We start from the raw sequence: 19,366 nt of genomic DNA, 5'->3' as shown, positions 1-19,366 counted from the left end.
CTAATTCAATCGAAAGATTCCAACGGTAAATTTAGTTCAGTCACAGTATAACTCGGTAATTCTGAACGAGTATACTAGAAGAAGGGCGAGTTTTATGGTAAACTAGTTCGCTCAATGTAAGAAGACTGAGGGCAATGATTCGAGGTCGGAACGAGTTCTTGCACGCGATCGGGAGACGTAACATGAGTTGCGGATCTAGATAGCTATATGGCATCAACTACGTGCTTTATTCGGTGTTTGCTTATAACGAAGAAAGCACCGGCTCTGTTAAAAAAAAAAATAATAATGCGCCGACATGGGTGTCACGAAAGCTCAGACCACGAAAGCTCAGACCCCCTAAGACCTAAGATCACCTAAGCTAAGACCCAACACCTAAGATTACAAATACTAAGATATACTACAGATTAAAAACAATACTTGTTAATCCATACATAATTTTAAACACAGTAGGTTTCATTTATTACCATAAATATAATTTAATACTACCGCAAAACATAGATAAACTCACATTATTTTCGCCCGTTGAGTAAATGTATATTTTTTCTTTACAACAAACAAACTTGACGGGTTGTTTGTTGGTATATATTTACTCCATTGTGTTGGTTCAGAGGATGTTTTTCTTACGCACCTGCCTTTCTTGTATTTTGACTCCAAATTTGTTGACTAACTTTATCCTGAACACCACACTTTAAAATTAGGACTTATAAGTACTTTCAGAAGGAGAAACACATAATAACAAATAAATAAATCCTTTAAATTGATGATTTTACATATGTGTTTCTTTGTATACTGTAATGTAACTCCTCGAGCTCCCACCATGCTCAATGTTTTTGTTTCCATGGAGCGCCAAAAGAGCAACAATAATAGTACAAGCATAAAAACAGAAAGAAAACGAAACAAAAAAACTTATCATGATTTTTAAATTAAAATTTATTTGCCAGTATTTATTTCTTCGTACTTACATGATTATACTATTATCATTACAATTTTAATTTTACATTGTTCCATCCACACTGTAGATGGACTCCACAGAGTTTTCAGCCCTCTATATAATTTTTGCTCTTTTGACGTTCCATAGAAACAAAAACATTGAACATGGGGTAGGCCTACTGTAGTACTGTAGGCTAGTCATTTTGTGTGCGAGAAAAACGTCTGTAAAATCATCAATTTAAAAATGTATTTGTTACTTTTTATGTGATTCTTTTTCATGAAAGTGCCAATTCTAAGGTGTGGTATTCAGAATAAATGTTGGGAGTTAAAATACAAGGCAGGTGCGAAAGATAAATATTTGTAATCTTAGGTGTTGGGTCTTAGCTTTCGTGATCTTAGGTCTTAGGGGGTCTGAGCTTTCGTGGTCTGAGCTTTCGTGACACCCGCGCCGACATCGGCGAAAATCATAAAAGGATATAGTCCAGTCAAAAATCACCCTCACCATGGTATAAGAACGTACCCTAATAAAATTTCATCCGTAGGTTCTATGTATATAGGTAATAACATTTCTTGATGTTGCGTCTTGCAAAACTTGGGATTTTACGAGAAAATTTGACTTTTATACCCAATTTATAACTACCTCATGTCGTATTATTGTGTACAGTGAATGCGACGAAGCGTGACTGAAATTACGAGACGCCGTTTGCGCCCGTTGAAAAATGCATTAACAAAGCTAAAAACCTACAAAATTAATAGTTTATACAATAATTTAAATATAGTTTACAATAAATTGTATAATAAAATACATAACATATAAAGAAAACTCAAGTATAATCTCAAATATTTACAGATATGTGTTTAAAAATGTACAAATCAAAATGGCCTTCCATAAAATAAAGTGCGCCCTCACTCGTCATACTTTTATCGGACTTGTATGGATGGTTATACAAGGCATTAATAATACGAAACCCGATGCGGTTTGTTAGTTATTGCCTCTGCAAGAGGCAGAATATTATATTTTCACAAATATATTTCTAGTTTTTATCATGGAAAAAAAGAATTGTATATATTTAAACACATTACAACCTCCAGTCTACCATCATGATGGATTAAGTGAAGCGCCGTATTGTATATGCTATAGCGTAATGATCTTCTAGTTATCTGGTTATATTCTGGACATTCTTTTTTTCACAGCATTACTTGCGTGGATATCACAATGCATTTGTTTATTCGCGATTATAGTCAATATTAATTTGAGTAAGAATCATTTTTAAATGACAGTCCATTTCGCGTATACGATATAATAAAGATTTAAATTAATAAAGTACTCTGAAATATTTTCTCATTGGTTATCCGCAACAAAGAATCCTTGTGATTGTTAGTTTTGTTTAATTTTCTTTGAATTGTTTATTGGCATCCATATCGTATGATGTGTGAGACAATTTCGTGTTTTAGAAAATGTAATCCTGCCACCGAAGATTCTTTCTGTTCGAAGACTTCTGACGGATAACTGTGTTATTCTTTTACATTTAATTAATTAATTAATGTTCATCTTCACTTTTGGGAAAAATAGCCTACATCTTTTAGGTTTAAAACGTCATTTATAAGCATTTGAATAAGCCAACAAATTAAACTACTGTGTTCTCCCAAGCTTTTTAAATTTTATTTAAATGCATTAAAATGCGTCGGACTCGGCGGATAACAATATTTGAAATAAATGCATATAAAACTTTTGTTCTGGACTTTACTTTTTTGTCCCAAGCGAGAACTTTCAGGCCGTGAAATGTGAACGGTGGAAAAACGGGAAAATACTTTAAATTTAGAATCCTTTGAATTCTGGAAGACGACTTCGAACTTAAGAATCGTCATGAATGACGTTTATTGGCTCAAACTTCACACATCGGTACGATGTGAAGGCCAGACGGATTCAGAGAGGATCAAACTGGCTCCTCCTCCCCATTGGCAGTGGGGGCATCGGCGGGTGAAAGGGAAAAATGATAAATGTTGATTCAGACGAATGCCAACCAGCCCCTTTGATACGCTCTTAATAATTGTTGGAAAGTGAAAGTAGGGCTACTTGAGGTAGGGCCTAGTATCTTTCGTATAGGCCTACACGAAATGGATTATCCTTAAATGATTGGTTCTTACTCTAATTAAGATCATAATCGCGAATGATAGTTCAAAATATGCAATGCATTGTGATATCCACGCAAGTAATGCTGTGAAAAAAAAAAGAATGTCTAAAAATAAAACCAGCAAAACTAGTAGATCATTACGCTTCAGCAGATATATAAATATACACTTAATCCATCATGACGATGGTATACTGGAGGTTGTAATGTGTTTAAATATTATACAATTCTTTTTTTCCATGATAAAAATTAGAAATATATTTGTGAAAATATAATATTCTGCCTCTTGCAGAGGCAATAACTAACAAACCGCATCGTGTTTCATATTATATTAATGCCTTGTATAACCATCCATACAAGTCCGATAAAAGTATGACGAGTGAGGGCGCACTTTATTTTATGGAAGGCCATTTTGATTTGTACATTTTTTAACACATATCTGTAAATATTTGAGATTATACTTGGGTTTTCTTTATATGTTATGTATTTTATTATACAATTTATTGTAAACTATATTTAAATTATTGTATAAACTATTAATTTTGTAGGTTTTTAGCTTTGTTAATGCATTTTTCAACGGGCGTTAATGGCGTCTCGTAATTTTAGTCACGCTTCGTCGAATTCGCTGTACACAATAATACGACATGAGGCGGTTATAAATTGGGTATAAAAGTCTAATTTTCTCGTAAAATCCCAAGTTTTGCAAGACGCAACATCAAGAAATGTTATTACCTATATACATAGAACCTACGGATGAAATTTTATTAGGGTACGTTCTTATACCATGGTGAGGGTGATTTTTGACTGGACTAATAGTACTGACGAGGTCTTTGAAGGGTCTGATCTTGAAGTTAATCCTAATAATCAGGTGACTTCAAAGAATGCGTCGATTAGTTTTAACGGGAAGGAGGAGCAGTTATTCCTGACGTTAACTCTGTGTCGAATGTAACCACGGATAGGTGGTTTAATTCCTGTTCCAACTACGGTACTCCTAATGGGGATATCTGAAATCGCGACTCTCATTATCCGGGCGATGACAACATGCGTTTCGATGAACGAGCTGGCGGCGAGTCCAATAGGTTTGTGCCTATGGAACGCGGTCGAGTTCCTTGGCGATCAATAAATCGTCAAGGGGGACGCAACAGATCGAGAGTCCGAACGACGGTATCCTAATCGAGGTCGTAGAATGGGAATGTCGCCACAGGGGTACATCGACGGTAATCGCTATAAACGCTACTCGGACGATGTCGGTCAAGTTCGGACTGATTGTCGAGGTTTCGATTACAATGATCGAGATCGCGGTAATGAGGACAATACGAACGAGTACGTCCGAAGAGAGAGTAATGGCGGAAGTTTCGGACGTGATCCGCGCTGAGTTCATTATGTGGATAGGGACCACTTGCGTGGTTGATACGGTCATAATGAAGAATGGCGAGGTGAGCGTCGGAAAAGACTACTTTTCCGCCCTCAGAGAAACCTGGAATTTTTCGGTCAAAATGACTGGTACATTTTCTGGGATAGATTTGAGGGGTATGCCCGAATTAGTGGATGGAACCTGGCGGAGAAGAAGGAGGCTTTTCACTTAGGTAAGAAGGGGAAAGCAGCCATGTACTACTTACGTTGTACATTCTTCACGGCAGTGACATCACAAATAACTCGGTAACTAGCTCTGAAGAGATGTTGGAACTCCTCTGGCGGAAACGATGATCACTATTTGTTACAGGCGCCAGAGTTTTCGTCCCAACAATTTGTAATCGAGGGGTAGAAATACTATCTTGTACTAAACTTGTGTTTTGCCTCTTAATGTTTTACAGATGGATAACTGCACTACTTCCGATCGAGTAACGGTGGAGGAGGAATTGTTCCTGCTGCAGGTGGAAGACTTCCCGCCGTTGGGCAAACCAGCTGCGAAACGAAAGTCTCCACCTTCACCTACTGGATTGGAAGAAGATGATGTGGCGATGGAGGTCGGGGACCCAGATCCGCCAGTAGTTGAGGGCAGAGAGACGCCAGAGGTCTTGGCAGGATCGCCGGAGAGGCCAAAGTCCCCCTCCATTTTTCGTAAAGAGTTGCTTCCCGCCGCGCCAGCCGTGAAGGTATGGCGAACTCCAGGAAGTAAGGAGTCGGACTTTGCGTGCCGAGACGTCCGTCTCGTTGGTACGGCGACCAGTGCTGTTCCACCTAGTGCTGGGGCGGTACCAAAAGTTAAATCTCAGAGAAAGGCCGACAAACGGTCGAAAGACAACAAAAGACCTCATCCTGAAGGCGGTCAGATGGAATCGGGTAAACGGTCACGTCGGGCATTCCTGTGTCCAGTGGCAGGATGTGGCCGGGTGCCCGAAAACCCAAAACAACACCTGGCGCACCACATACCGCCATTCATGACGGAAACATCGCCGGAGGTATCGTCGACCACCTCATCTCGGCGCTGGAGTTTCATCCAGGAGTTAGTGAAACTCGTTCCGGAGTGCGGCGGGAGTGTCACCAAGGCGGTAGCACTTTTCAACGCCGAGGGGAGAATCCAGCCTGGATTATTCTTCTTCACCAAATCTCTAAGGAAGATGATGGAGTCGATGGGCGAGGCGGCGGGGCTCGAGATGCCCGAGTTGAACACTCTATCGCCGTTAGTGTCACCGCTGGGTCTGCTCCACACTCGGTGTCTCCTTTTCCTGGTGGCGAGAGCCACTAGGGATAATAAGGGGGCATTTGTGGAGCTGTGCCAGAGGTATGGTAGGCCTACCTCGGCGGAGCCCAGACGCCGTCGATTTCCCAAGCCAGCTGGACCACTACGTCAACGGACCGGACCATCATCACGCCAAGCACGGTGGCAACCGAACGTGGAAAACAACATCCATTCACCCACGCCACTGTTATGCCAGTTAAGGCGGGCCGACAGAGTTGCTCTGCGATCGGCATTCAATGCCAATCGGGAGGTGGTGGAGCGTTTGGCTCAGCCGGGAAGTGGCCAGCTGAGGGCAGCGGCGGTTAGGATGTTGGAGGGATTCTTGGAAAACCTCCACTTCCACGCCCAGTTTGCCTATGAATAGGTTAAAAAAAAAAAAACAAAAAAAAAATCCAAGACCAAATTAATGAAAATTTATTTAAAGTAATTTTAAAATTAATTCCAATTAGTTCATTTTTTTAAACAAAATTCTTATCGGGTTCTTGGTAGTTTCTTTTTCTGGAATTCTATGTATGTATGTTGTGTTATTGTTGTGTTTAAAAAAAAGAAAAAAAAAAGAAGAAAAATGAAGTGGAAGAAAAGAAAGAAAGAGCAAGTACGTGTGTAGAAGAACAAGAGGGAAGACAAAAGAAATAAAACAAGGAGGAATGTAGTGCCGCTACACAGATGCTTAAGCGGAGCGCGTCGCTCTAAACACCTGGACGCGCTCCGCCGTGTGTATCTTGGAACGTCAAGTACGTTAGGGACACTTGAGAAGTCGACGACGGAAACTAAACCTATATTATTACTACTCACTCATTATTATCATACAAAGACTATTATAATGGTGAGTATTTTACGTTGTAGTCTTTTATCGTAGTTAAGGAACTAAACCAAGAGACTAGCAATCTCTTTATAAGTCATGCGCCCTCAACGTTACAAGTCGTATCGCTGGAGTAACAATACATAAACAATTACTTACAAATCCACGTGTGCAGAGTGGAGTCAAACGTCATTTAAAGACATGTTTTAAACAGCCAATGAGAATGAGATAAAAAAATAAAGGGTCGCTAAAAATATGAATATTCATTAAAGAGTCCCTGGATGAAACAAGTACGTTGTCGTTTTGTTTTTAAGAAGGAATGTAACGCTGAAAATTAATGGAAGGGTGGACCATAAATTACAAGCATAGACCAATTGACGCACGTGAGTGACATTTCCAAATTAGGTACATGTTTGTTTGTCCGTATCTTTAAAAAATGTAATTTTCACTCTAATTCTTTGGTACTGCATGATAATTTAGTTATCTGTGAATGTTATAACATAGTAATGGTCGAGAGGTGATGGTTGAATTTTTGAGCTATGGCCGTTTCAAATTGTGTCATTTTTAGGCTTAGGCTTATGTCTACTCTAGTTGCAACACTGCCTTTCATGTGACAGCTGACCCAAATGAGTTTGGAAATGTTACATTATTTTAATTATTTAGGCCTGGCTGGGTAGGGTAGGCATATACCAATATTATAGGCCCTATTTTTATTTTAATACTAGGCCTAGGCCCTTGCTAGACCTGTGTTCTCTAGCAGCCTACTACAGAGAAGCAGCTTTCCGGCTTAGTTAGCCTGGCCTTGAGTAGGCTAGCCTACTAGCCTAATAGGTATTAGTAGGCTACCTAATTAAAATTAGGCCCAGGATCTACGCCTAGGCCTATATATTTTTAATATTATTTAATCATTATAATTAATTTTAGTTTTATTAAATTTACAGTATTCATTACAAAAACTGTAAATTTAATATTATGAGGATTATATATACCCTACTATGTAACATGTATGCAATAGGGAATATTATAGGCCTATATGTATGTAATAATTACAATATAAATAATGACAAGCATCATATTAACATTCGGTTTTGCTCATCACTGCATATTCAAATTAGTATGCAATCATATTAAATTTAATAAGTTAAGTTAATTTTATAAAATTGTTATAATAATTATTAATGTTATACTATTGTAGATACATATATAGAGCAGTAACCTGAAGTGGCTAAGCAGATTTGGACCATACCTACCATCTATATAGGTAAGATTATTTTGCTGTTCAAGAAGTAGCAAATATTAAATTGTGTACCATGCTATTAATTTGTAATATTAACAATCAATCACTACCACTGGCTGGGTAGGCTAGGCCTATACTATATCATAGGCCCTATTTTTATTTTAATATACTAGCTAGACCTGTGCTCTCTATCACTAGCAGCAGCCTACAGAGAAGCAGCTTTCCAGCTTATTTAGCCTAGCCTAGAGCAATTAGGCTAGGTATAAGTAGGCTACCTAATTAGGCTAGGCTCTACGCCTATATAGGCCTATTATTATTTAATTATTATTAATTTTTGTTTAATATATTTACAGTATTTATTTAAATAATGTTTCTTATGAGAATACCTGGTTATATATACCCTATGCAATGACATAAGGCATATATGCCTACCCTGTATGTAATAATTACAATTATTATAAATAATGAATTTTAACATTCGTTTTTGCTCATCACTGCATATTCAAATTAGTATGTATGCAACCATATTAAATTTAATAAGCTAATTTTAAGTAATTCTTATAATAATGTTTTACTATTTTTTAGGTACATAGCGGCAACCCAAAGTGGCAAAAACATTTTAAACAGATTTGGACCAATACCTAGCAGCCTACCATCTATATACAGTAGGTAAGTTTATTTTATTGCTCAAGAACTAGTAAATTTTAAATTGTGTTTACCATGCTATTAATTTTCAATATTAACAATCAATCACTACCACTGGCTGGGTAGGCTAGGCCTATATTATAGGCCCTATTTTTATTTTAATATACTAGCTAGACCTGTGCTCTCTAACACTAGCAGCCTACAGAGAAGCAGCTTTCCAGCTTATTTAGCCTAGCCTAGAGCAATAGGCTAGGTATAAGTAGACTACCTAATTAGGTCTAGGCTCTATGCCTATATATTATTATTTAATTATTATTATTTTTAGTTTTAATATATTTACAGTATTTTATTTAAATAATGTTTCTTATGAGAATACCTGGTTATATATACCCTATGCAATGACATAAGGCATATATGCCTACCCTGTATGTAATAATTACAATTACAATATTATAAATAATAAATTTAAACATTCGTTTTTGCTTATCACTGCATATTCAAATTAGTATGTATGCAACCATATTAAATTTAATAAGCTAATTTTAATTAATTCTTATAGTAATGTTTTACTATTTTTTAGGTACATAGCGGCAACCCGAAGTGGAAAAATCATTTTAAACAGATTTTGACCAATACCTATACCTATACCTACCATCTATATTATAGGTAAGTTTATTTTACTGTTCAAGAACTAGTAAATTTTAAATTGTGTTTACCATGCTATTAATTTTCAATATTAACAACCAATCACTACCACTGGCTGGGTAGGCTAGGCCTATATTATAGGCCCTATTTTTATTTTAATATACTAGCTAGACCTGTGCTCTCTTGCACTAGCAGCCTACAGAGAAGCAGCTTTCCAGCTTATTTAGCCTAGCCTAGAGCAATAGGCTAGGTATTAGTAGGCTACCTAATTAGGCCTAGAGGCTCTATGCCTATATATTATTATTTAATTATTATTAATTTTTATTTTTAATATATTTACAGTATTTATTACAAATAATGTTTATTATGAGGATACCTGGTTATATATACCCTATGCAATGACATAAGGCATATATGCCTACCCTGTATGTAATAATTACAATTATTATAAATAATGAATTTTAACATTTGTTTTTGCTCATCACTGCATATTCAAATTAGTATGTATGCAACCATAGTAAATTTAATAAGTTAATTTTAATTAATTCTTATTATAATGTTATACTATTACTATTACTATTTTTTAGGTACATATATAGTGGCAACCCAAAATGGCTAAAACATTTTAAACAGATTTGGACCAATACCTATACCTACCATCTATATAGGTAAGTTTATTTTACTGTTCAAGAACTAGTAAATTTTAAATTGTGTTTACCATGCTATGAATTTGTAACTTTAACAATCAATCACTAACACATGTACAGTACAGCAGTAGTACTATCAATCAATAGTAATTAGTTAGTAATTGAAATATAGACATACTATAGTATTACTTTTACATATTCATTATCATTAGGCATTGTTAAAAGGAAATCAATACAATGCAATATTCCTTTAACATTTAAAAATGTACAATATTTTATGATCATTAATGTTAATGAATCATTCTTTGTTGGCTTTCTTGCATTTGTTGGGTTTTATTATTTCATTTTGTATCATTGGAGATGTGAAAATCAGATGAGTCTAAGTTTGACTCTAATCCACACTGCTGTTTTGTGACGGTTGAGTTTGGCATGTATTAGCTCCCCGCCTTGCTCTGAGACCCCCTTCCATTCTCTCATGAATGCAATAGCATGGTGCTCAAGCATATGTAGCTTAGGCTGTATTACACCTGGTGCAATATGCCTGTATTCTGCTAAAAATACTTGTATGATATTTTTATGGAATTAAAAAATACTTAATTTACACATTAATACATTTTATAATTTCAGAAATTTTGTGATGAAAAAGTCAATCTGTGGTGACTGTAGAATGGACCCAAGATCTGACTATCTTAGACATTTAAATAATAGAAAGTTCTGACAATTTTGTTGAATAGAAATATACAATGTATGATGTAATCTTAATTGAAAATTGGCGCTTTTTAAACTATGTATATAAATTAGGATGAGAAAACAGTTATTTGATTATGAGGTATGTTCATTTAATTAAATTTGTTAGTATAAACTTTCAAAAAGAGTGAAGATATAAAGAAGAAAAGCAGATTATGGAGCAGCTGTACCAGACAAAAAACTGTTCCCTTAAACGCCAGTGTGTTCTTTCACTTGTGAATGTAGTTTTGGCCCAGGTCATAGTTGTTGTTGAAGTGTAGCATGCCAAGCAATTTGGTCCATGCCCTGTTAATTTAAATGTTAGCGTGGTAGTATACAGTATCCATTGAAAATTCGCGAATGGCAGGTTGTATAAATGTATATAGGTTGTAATTTTACATTTGTTAGATTTAGTGCAAATTTGTGATGGTTTTCATATTTTTTAAGTTGTATTTTTTATCCTTTTCTTAAAATTTTGTTCCACAACAGAAGCAAGTAGAACGTAAAGCCTTTTCGTGAAACTGTGTTGCCTACAAAAAAGAAAAGAAATTTTAATTTTACCAACCTTTAATGTTATATTATATTTATCATACAGTAGTTTGAGTATTTTTGTATAGGCTTTAATTTTAAGGGCCTAGCTAGGCCTGGTAGTTAGTAGTTTTACTAAATTTTTACATTTATGATGAATTATATTCAGTTGAAATAAATACAATGATAATAATTAAGCTTATTATTTATTCTATTGTAAATTAAAATGATGTATAGTATGATTACACTACTTATACGTACCAACTAGGCCTAGCTACAACCTAGGCCTAGTTGCGTACAGCCTAGCGAGCGGTTATCAGCCGCGTTCATCGACCTCTCGCCAAATACGCTGTTTCGCATTTAACAAAACAGTCGAGTTTTTAAATGAAAATTTCTTGAGATTTTCACCGTCACCTCCTAACAATTCAATGTCTCATGTAAGCATATATAATCAAACTTTTACCTAGATTTTCCAAGTATTTATGAAAATTACGAATAAAAACAAAAAGTGTACAATTTGACAAGCATTTTTTCAAACTTTCCATTGTTTACATTTGCTAGGCCGATCGATGTTAATTTTTAAAACTTCCGGGTGTAAATAATTTCGTAAACTTGTTGTTATGCTTAATTACTTACTATTTCCAAAAAATCGGTAATTAAGAATCTTATTTTCTAACAAATAGTATAAAAATGGTTTTATAATATTTATGACGAAATTGATTAAATTAATTTAAAGTGTAGTTATAAAAGTTGCAAATGTCGCGAAAGTTGAACGAGATTCAACCACTCGCGCGGCGTCACGCTCAGGCACATATCGCCGTCTGACAATATTGAGGGCGCTTGACTTTTTCTATTTATTTTACATTGGTTGAAACAGCTGCCATGCTCAATGTTTTTGTTTTTATGGAGCGCCAAAAGAGCAACAATAATAGTACAAGTATAAAAACAGAAAGAAAACGAAACAAACAAACTTATCATGATTTTTAAATTAAAATTTATTTGCCAGTATTTATTTCTTCGTACTTGCATGATTATACTATTATCATTACAATTTTAATTTTACATTGTTCCATCCACAGAGCTATATATCCAATACCAAATTGGCGAGTAAATCATGTTTTACTTTAAATTAAATTTATACGCTCTTCCACAAGGTCAATTGTTAGTTATACATACAGACTATATTAAAACAATGATTTTGAACACGTAGGGCATTTCTTTGAATTCTTTCCTATTGTCGTTTTGTGGTAATTTACAGCTTTTTATATGTTTAACAAACGTACATAATCAATTGCGTCTGCATCATGCTAGACTACAACTTCCGGTAGTGACGTAATCAGCATATTTTTGGTAATAAAACTTTTTCACTAAGCTAGGGAATCTTCTGATATCAATATTCATTAGACCGTACTTTAGTTAGCCAATCAAAATAAACGTATAAACAATTTTGCGGCGATGTTGTTGAGGTAAAATATACTGTGTTTTACAATAACCAATTTGGTTAGAGTAAAACACAATGATAAAGAATAGGAAACATTTAATAATATGATAAATGTCATTTACATAGCAATTTAGCACTGTGTTTTACTATAACCAATTTGGTTAAAGTAAAGCAGAATGATAAAGAATAGGAATTTAATAATATGATATATGACATTTACATAGCAATTTAGCACTGTGTTTTACTATAACCAATTTGGTTAGAGTAAAACACAATGATAAAGAATAGGAAATATTTAATAATATGATAAATGACATTTACATAGCAATTTAGCACTGTGTTTTACTATAACCAATTTGGTTAAAGTAAAGCAGAATGATAAAGAATAGGAATTTAATAATATGATATATGACATTTACCTAGCAATTTAGCACTGTGTTTTACTATAACCAATTTGGTTAGAGTAAAACACAATGATAAAGAATAGGAAATATTTAATAATAATGATTATTTACATAGCAATTTAGCACTGTGTTTTACTATAACCAATTTGGTTATAGTAAAACACAATGATATAGAATAGGAAACATTTAATAATATGATAAATGACATTTACATAGCAATTTATCACTGTGTTTTACTATAACCAATTTGGTTAGAGTAAAACACAATGATAAAGAATAGGAAACATTTAATAATAATGATTATTTACATAGCAATTTAGCACTGTGTTTTACTATAACCAATTTGGTTATAGTAAAACACAATGATAAAGAATAGGAAACATTTAATAATATGATATATGACATTCACATAGCAATTTAGCACTGTGTTTTACTATAACCAATTTGGTTAGAGTAAAACACAATGATATAGAATAGGAAACATTTAATAATTTGATAAATGACATTTACATAGCAATTTAGCACTGTGTTTTACTATAACCAATTTGGTTAAAGTAAAACACAATGATAAAGAATAGGAAACACTTAATAATATGATAAATGACATTTACATAGCAATTTAGCACTGTGTTTTACTATAACCAATTTGGTTAAAGTAAAGCAGAATGATAAAGAATAGGAATTTAATAATATGATATATGACATTTACATAGCAATTTAGCACTGTGTTTTACTATAACCAATTTGGTTAGAGTAAAACACAATGATAAAGAATAGGAAATATTTAATAATAATGATTATTTACATAGCAATTTAGCACTGTGTTTTACTATAACCAATTTGGTTATAGTAAAACACAATGATATAGAATAGGAAACATTTAATAATATGATAAATGAAATTTACATAGCAATTTATCACTGTGTTTTACTATAACCAATTTGGTTATGGTAAAGCACAATGATATAGAATAGGAAACATTTAATAATATGATAAATGACATTTACATAGCAATTTAGCACTGTGTTTTACTATAACCAATTTGGTTAAAGTAAAACATAATGATAAAGAATAGGAAACATTTAATAATATGATAAATGACATTTACATAGCAATTTATCACTGTGTGTTACTATAACCAATTTGGTTATGGTAAAGCACAATGATATAGAATAGGAAACATTTAATAATAATGATTATTTACATAGCAATTTAGCACCATGTTTTACTATAACCAATTTGGTTATGGTAAAGCACAATGATATAGAATAGGAAACATTTAATAATATGATAAATGTCATTACATAGCAATTTAGCACTGTGTTTTACTATAACCAATTTGGTTAGAGTAAAACACAATGATAAAGAATGGGAAACATTTAATAACATGATAAATGACATTCACATATAAATTTAGCACTGTGTTTTACTATAACCAATTTGATTAGAGTAAAGCACAATGATAAAGAATATGAAACATTTCATTAATAATATGATAAATGACATTTACATAGTAATTTATCACTGTGTTTTACTATAACCAATTTGGTTAGAGTAAAACATTTTAACTATGATAAATGATATTTAGCACTGTGCTGGATACAGTAAAACACAAATTAAGAATAGGAAACATATAATAATATGATACATTTACATACAAATTTAGTATTGTGTTTTACTATAGCCAATTTGGTTACAGTAAAACACAATGATAATGAAACATTTATTATATGATATTATTTACATAGCAAAATATTATATTAAACATATCTTATTATCTAAACGTTATGAAAAGAATAGGATACATATAATGTAATAATATAATAAATACAAGTTACATAGTTTATCATCTTGTTTTACAGAACCAATTTGGTGACACAGTTAAACACAGTGATAAAGAATAGATACTGTTTTAGGTTATATAACCCTAACCCTAGTTTGAAGCGACATAATAAATTCATCGCGAAAAAGTACGTATCGTATTTAGAAACTTTTGAAATTTGTTAGATATGTTTAATAGGTTCTTACGTCTATAAAACAAACAAAAAATAAAAATTTCACAAAAAATTCGTGATTTTAATAATTTGCATTTCTAAAAATGTACACTTATGAAATACCATACATTTTCCAACACATTTTTACTTCATTGATGATTCCCAGAAATCAAAATAAAACAAATTATGATATTTCTTTTACATTATAGATGTAAGAACCTATATTGAACATGTACCAAATTTCAAACGTTTTTTAAGACGATACGTATTTTTATCGATGAATTAAGTATGTGATCGCTTCAAACTAGGGTTAGGGTTAAATAACCTAACAGTTCATTCTTTAACACTGTGTTTAACTTTTAACCAAATTGGTTTTAGTACAACACAATGATAAACTATGTACATTTTATTTTTCATATTACATTATAGGATACATATAATGTAATAATAATAAATACAAGTTACATAGTTTATCATCTTGTTTTACAGAACCAATTTGGTTACACAGTTAAACACAATGATAAAGAATAGACACTGTTTTAGGTTATATAACTCTAACCCTAGTTTGAAGCGATCACATACTTAATTCATCGCGAAAAAATACGTATCGTATTCAGAAACATTTGAAATTTGGTAAATATGTTCAATAGGTTCTTACGTCTATAAAACAAACAAAAAATAAAAGTTTCAAGACAAATTCGTGATTTTAATAATTTGCATTTCTAAACATTTACACTTATGAAAGACAATACATTTCCAACACATTTTTACTTCATTGATGATTCTCAGAAATCAAAATAAAACTATTAGGATATTTCTTTTGCATTATAGATGTAAGAACCTATATTGAACATATCTACCAAATATCAAACGTTTTTCAAGACGATACGTATTTTTAGCGATGAATATTAAATATGTGATCGCTTCAAACTAGGGTTAGGGTTAAATAAACTAAAACAGTTCTATTCTTTATCACTCACTGTGTTTAACTTTTAACCAAAATGGTTATAGTAAAACACAATGATAAACTTATATGTCAATTTTATTTTTCATAACATAAAATGTTTGATATTCTTTATAATATTTAATATTATATTTTAGGCCTACTATTAATGACGTATAAATGCACACTACATCTGAAATAACTTTCTACTTCATTGGCGATTCTTACCAAAAAAAAGAACTAATTTTGTTATGTATATAGAGCAACCTATTATAACATGTCTTGTATGATTTTTATCTCGTTTCAATGACATTTTATACTACAATTCAAATGAAAAAGCATAAAAAAAAAATACGTCTGGTATTCAAAAAGTTTCTAAACTCGGTACACAGAAAAAAGGAAATGTTGAAAATGTATGGTCTTTCATAAGTGTGAATTTTTTGAAATGCAAATAATGGAAATCATCGATTTGTCTTGAAATTTATAATTTGTTTTGTCTTATTGAACATATCTATACAAAATGTCAAACGTTTCTGAATACGATACGTTTTTTTTCTCGATGAATTTATAATGTCGCTTCAAACTAGAGGGTAGGGTAGTAACCTAACAAGTATCTATTCTTTATCACTATGTTTAACTGTGTAACCATATTGGTTCTAATAAAAAACAATGATAAACTATGTAAACTGTATGTTTCATATATTACATTTTTGCCAAAAAAAATTATTGGGAATGTCAAATTTCTTTTTCATGACATATATCTACAAATTTCAGAAGCTTTTGAGTACGAGTATTTTACGCGATGTTTTTTTATCCTCATTTTAATATTTTGGTAATGTAATTCACATAAAGTTTTGTATCCAAAAATTGTTTATTCTTGGGTAGAAATGAGGAAATAAATAGTATTCCTGTATAATATAATAATCAATAATAAAGTATAAAAAAAAGTGTTGTGTAAACGAACGTTTTTTACGCTTCGAATTTTCTGTTACATTATGTTTGAATTGAAGCTACAGATATTGAATCATGGACCTATAAATTAGTAATTTATAGGTCCATGATTGAACATATCGTCACTCACCACACATTTTTTGTTTTGTATTTCGAAAGTATTTATTCTAAAGAACAATTGATGCAAACATCAACTGCGTATCTTATTTCATTAATTAATTATATTAATTATAATTTGGCGATTATTCGTCACACGAAGAGTCGAATATCGATTCGTCTCGTCATATGGGAAGAAAACGTGCATTGCGCACACTGTTTACGCGCCTCAACAATAATAAACGGCGAATATGCGATTCGTCACTTATGGAACGCCGTTTTACACAAGTTTTTGGCGATGATAAAAATTGCGTCGATGATGAAATTGCGTCGATGAAAATTGCATCGACGCAATGTAGATTGCGTCGATGCAATGTAGATTGCGTCGACGCAATTTACATTGCGTCGATGAAAATTGCATCGATGAAAATTGCGTCGATGAAAATTGCGTCGATGAAAAATGCATCGATGAAAATTGCGTCGATGAAAACTGCATCGATGAAAATTGATGTGATGAATTTAATTGATTATGAAAATTCCAAATGGTTTTAATTCAATCAATGATGAAAATGACTACTAGTAAAGTAAATGATGATGTTAATAATGATGTTAATAATGTTATTATGTTGCTAAAAATTGACGGTTTCTGAATATTTTGATATGATAAACATGTTTACCGCTTGCGCTAGCGCGCGTTATAGACAAGCGCACAGTGATCGCGCACTAAAACAATGTTGAAATATATGCACTGATTAACATTTTAGTGATTTATTGTCAACACATTTTAGCAATGGATCCATTATTGTCCTTTCGGACACATTATATCTTCTAGCTAATTGCTTCCGTTAATCCACCAGTTCAGTACATAAAATCCAGATGTCCAGCATCCATGACATCATATTCAAATCATACCGGCAGGGAGATCGCAATTTTCATCGATGAAAACTGCATCGATGAAAATTATTTTTTTTTTCATCGATGCAGTTTTCATCGATGCACTTTTCATCGACGCAATTTTCATCACATTAACGCAATTTTCATTACATCGACGCAATTTTCATCGACGCAATGTTCATCACATCATTACATCAATACTATATTCATCGACGCAATTTTCATCACATCGACGCAATTTTCATTGCATCATCGACGCGATTTTATCATCGCCTAAACTGGCATTTCATACTAATTGCGTTTGATCTGATTGGTGTATTATAAATAAATTCATCGCGATGAATTTTTCAGTAGATGTAATGAGACAGTTCAGTAGATGTAATGACAGTTAATTTAATTGTTCTGCTCTTTTTGTACAAATCTATACTACTTTATATTATGGATTTTGTAGTACTGTTAAAATTATTAAATCTCTGGAAGTGTGTTTTACGAGTATGTCCGCAAATTTATGCGTTTACGGTTTTAAAATGTGAGTTTTAAATAGCGAACATGATCTTGTTAGGTGCACTACGCACGCAGTATTCCAAAATGTCTTACTAATTGGGAGAAAATCATATTGTATCATATCATATTATATCCATTCTTTAAATTCATATTCTTTATCCAAAACTAAATTGGTATAGTAAAACACAGTGCTAGCAATTTATCATATTATTAAATGTTTCATATTCTTTATCATTGTGTTTTACTCTAATCAAATTGGTATAGTAAAACACAGTGCTAAATTGCTATGTGAATGTCATTTATCATATTTTTAAATGTTTCCTATTCTTTATCATTGTGCTTTACCATAACCAAATTGGTTATAGTAAAACACAGTGCTAAATTGCTATGTAAATGTTATTATCATATTATTAAATTCCTATTCTTTATCATTGTGTTTTACTCTAACCAAATTGGTTATAGTAAAACACAGTGATAAATTGCTATGTAAATGTAATTTATCATATTATTAAATGTTTCCTATTCTTTATCATTGTGTTTTACTCTAACCAAATTGGTTATAGTAAAACACAGTGATAAATTGCTATGTAAATGTAATTTATCATGTTATTAAATGTTTCCTATTCTTTATCGTTGAGTTTTACTCTAATCAAATTGGTTATAGTAAAACACAGTGCTAAATTGCTATGTAAATGTTATATATCATATTATTAAATGTTTCCTATTCTTTATCATTGTGTTTTACTCTAATCTGATTGGTTATAGTAAAACACAGTGCTAAATTGCTATGTGAATGTCATTTATCATGTTATTAAATGTTTCCTATTCTTTATCATTGTGCTTTACTCTAACCAAATTGGTTATAGTAAAACACAGTGCTAAATTGCTATGTAAATGTCATTTATCATGTTATTAAATGTTTCTTATTCTTTATCATTGTGTTTTACTCTAACCAAATTGGTTATAGTAAAACACAGTGATAAATTGCTATGTAAATGTAATTTATCATGTTATTAAATGTTTCCTATTCTTTATCATTGTGTTTTACTCTAATCAAATTGGTTATAGTAAAACACAGTGCTAAATTGCTATGTAAATGTTATATATCATATTATTAAATGTTTCCTATTCTTTATCATTGTGTTTTACTCTAATCTGATTGGT

The 19,366-nt window shown here is 32.3% G+C and overlaps 1 long non-coding RNA gene and 1 pseudogene across 3 annotated transcripts; both read left to right on the top strand.

The window, feature by feature from the left end:
- LOC140055417 (ATP-binding cassette sub-family C member 4-like) overlaps nt 1-19,366 on the top strand; it is a 49,285-nt pseudogene that overhangs the window by 12,404 nt on the left and 17,515 nt on the right.
- On the top strand, nt 6,669-11,432 carry LOC140055515 (uncharacterized). Of its 3 annotated transcripts, none has more exons than XR_011846672.1 (6): nt 6,669-6,952; nt 7,743-7,808; nt 8,370-8,449; nt 9,010-9,095; nt 9,662-9,742; nt 10,349-11,432. It is a non-coding gene; the product is annotated as an uncharacterized lncRNA (long non-coding RNA). The 3 variants fall into 3 exon arrangements; XR_011846671.1 differs by having other exon boundaries at nt 6,670-6,930; nt 8,370-8,453; XR_011846670.1 differs by having other exon boundaries at nt 6,670-6,952; nt 8,370-8,453.

This window comes from Antedon mediterranea, chromosome 1 (genome assembly GCF_964355755.1).
Source record: "Antedon mediterranea chromosome 1, ecAntMedi1.1, whole genome shotgun sequence".
NCBI classification, from domain to species: Eukaryota; Metazoa; Echinodermata; class Crinoidea; order Comatulida; family Antedonidae; genus Antedon; species Antedon mediterranea.
The sequence above is the reverse complement of the archived record's forward strand: the minus strand, read 5'-3'. Positions and strand labels throughout refer to the sequence as shown.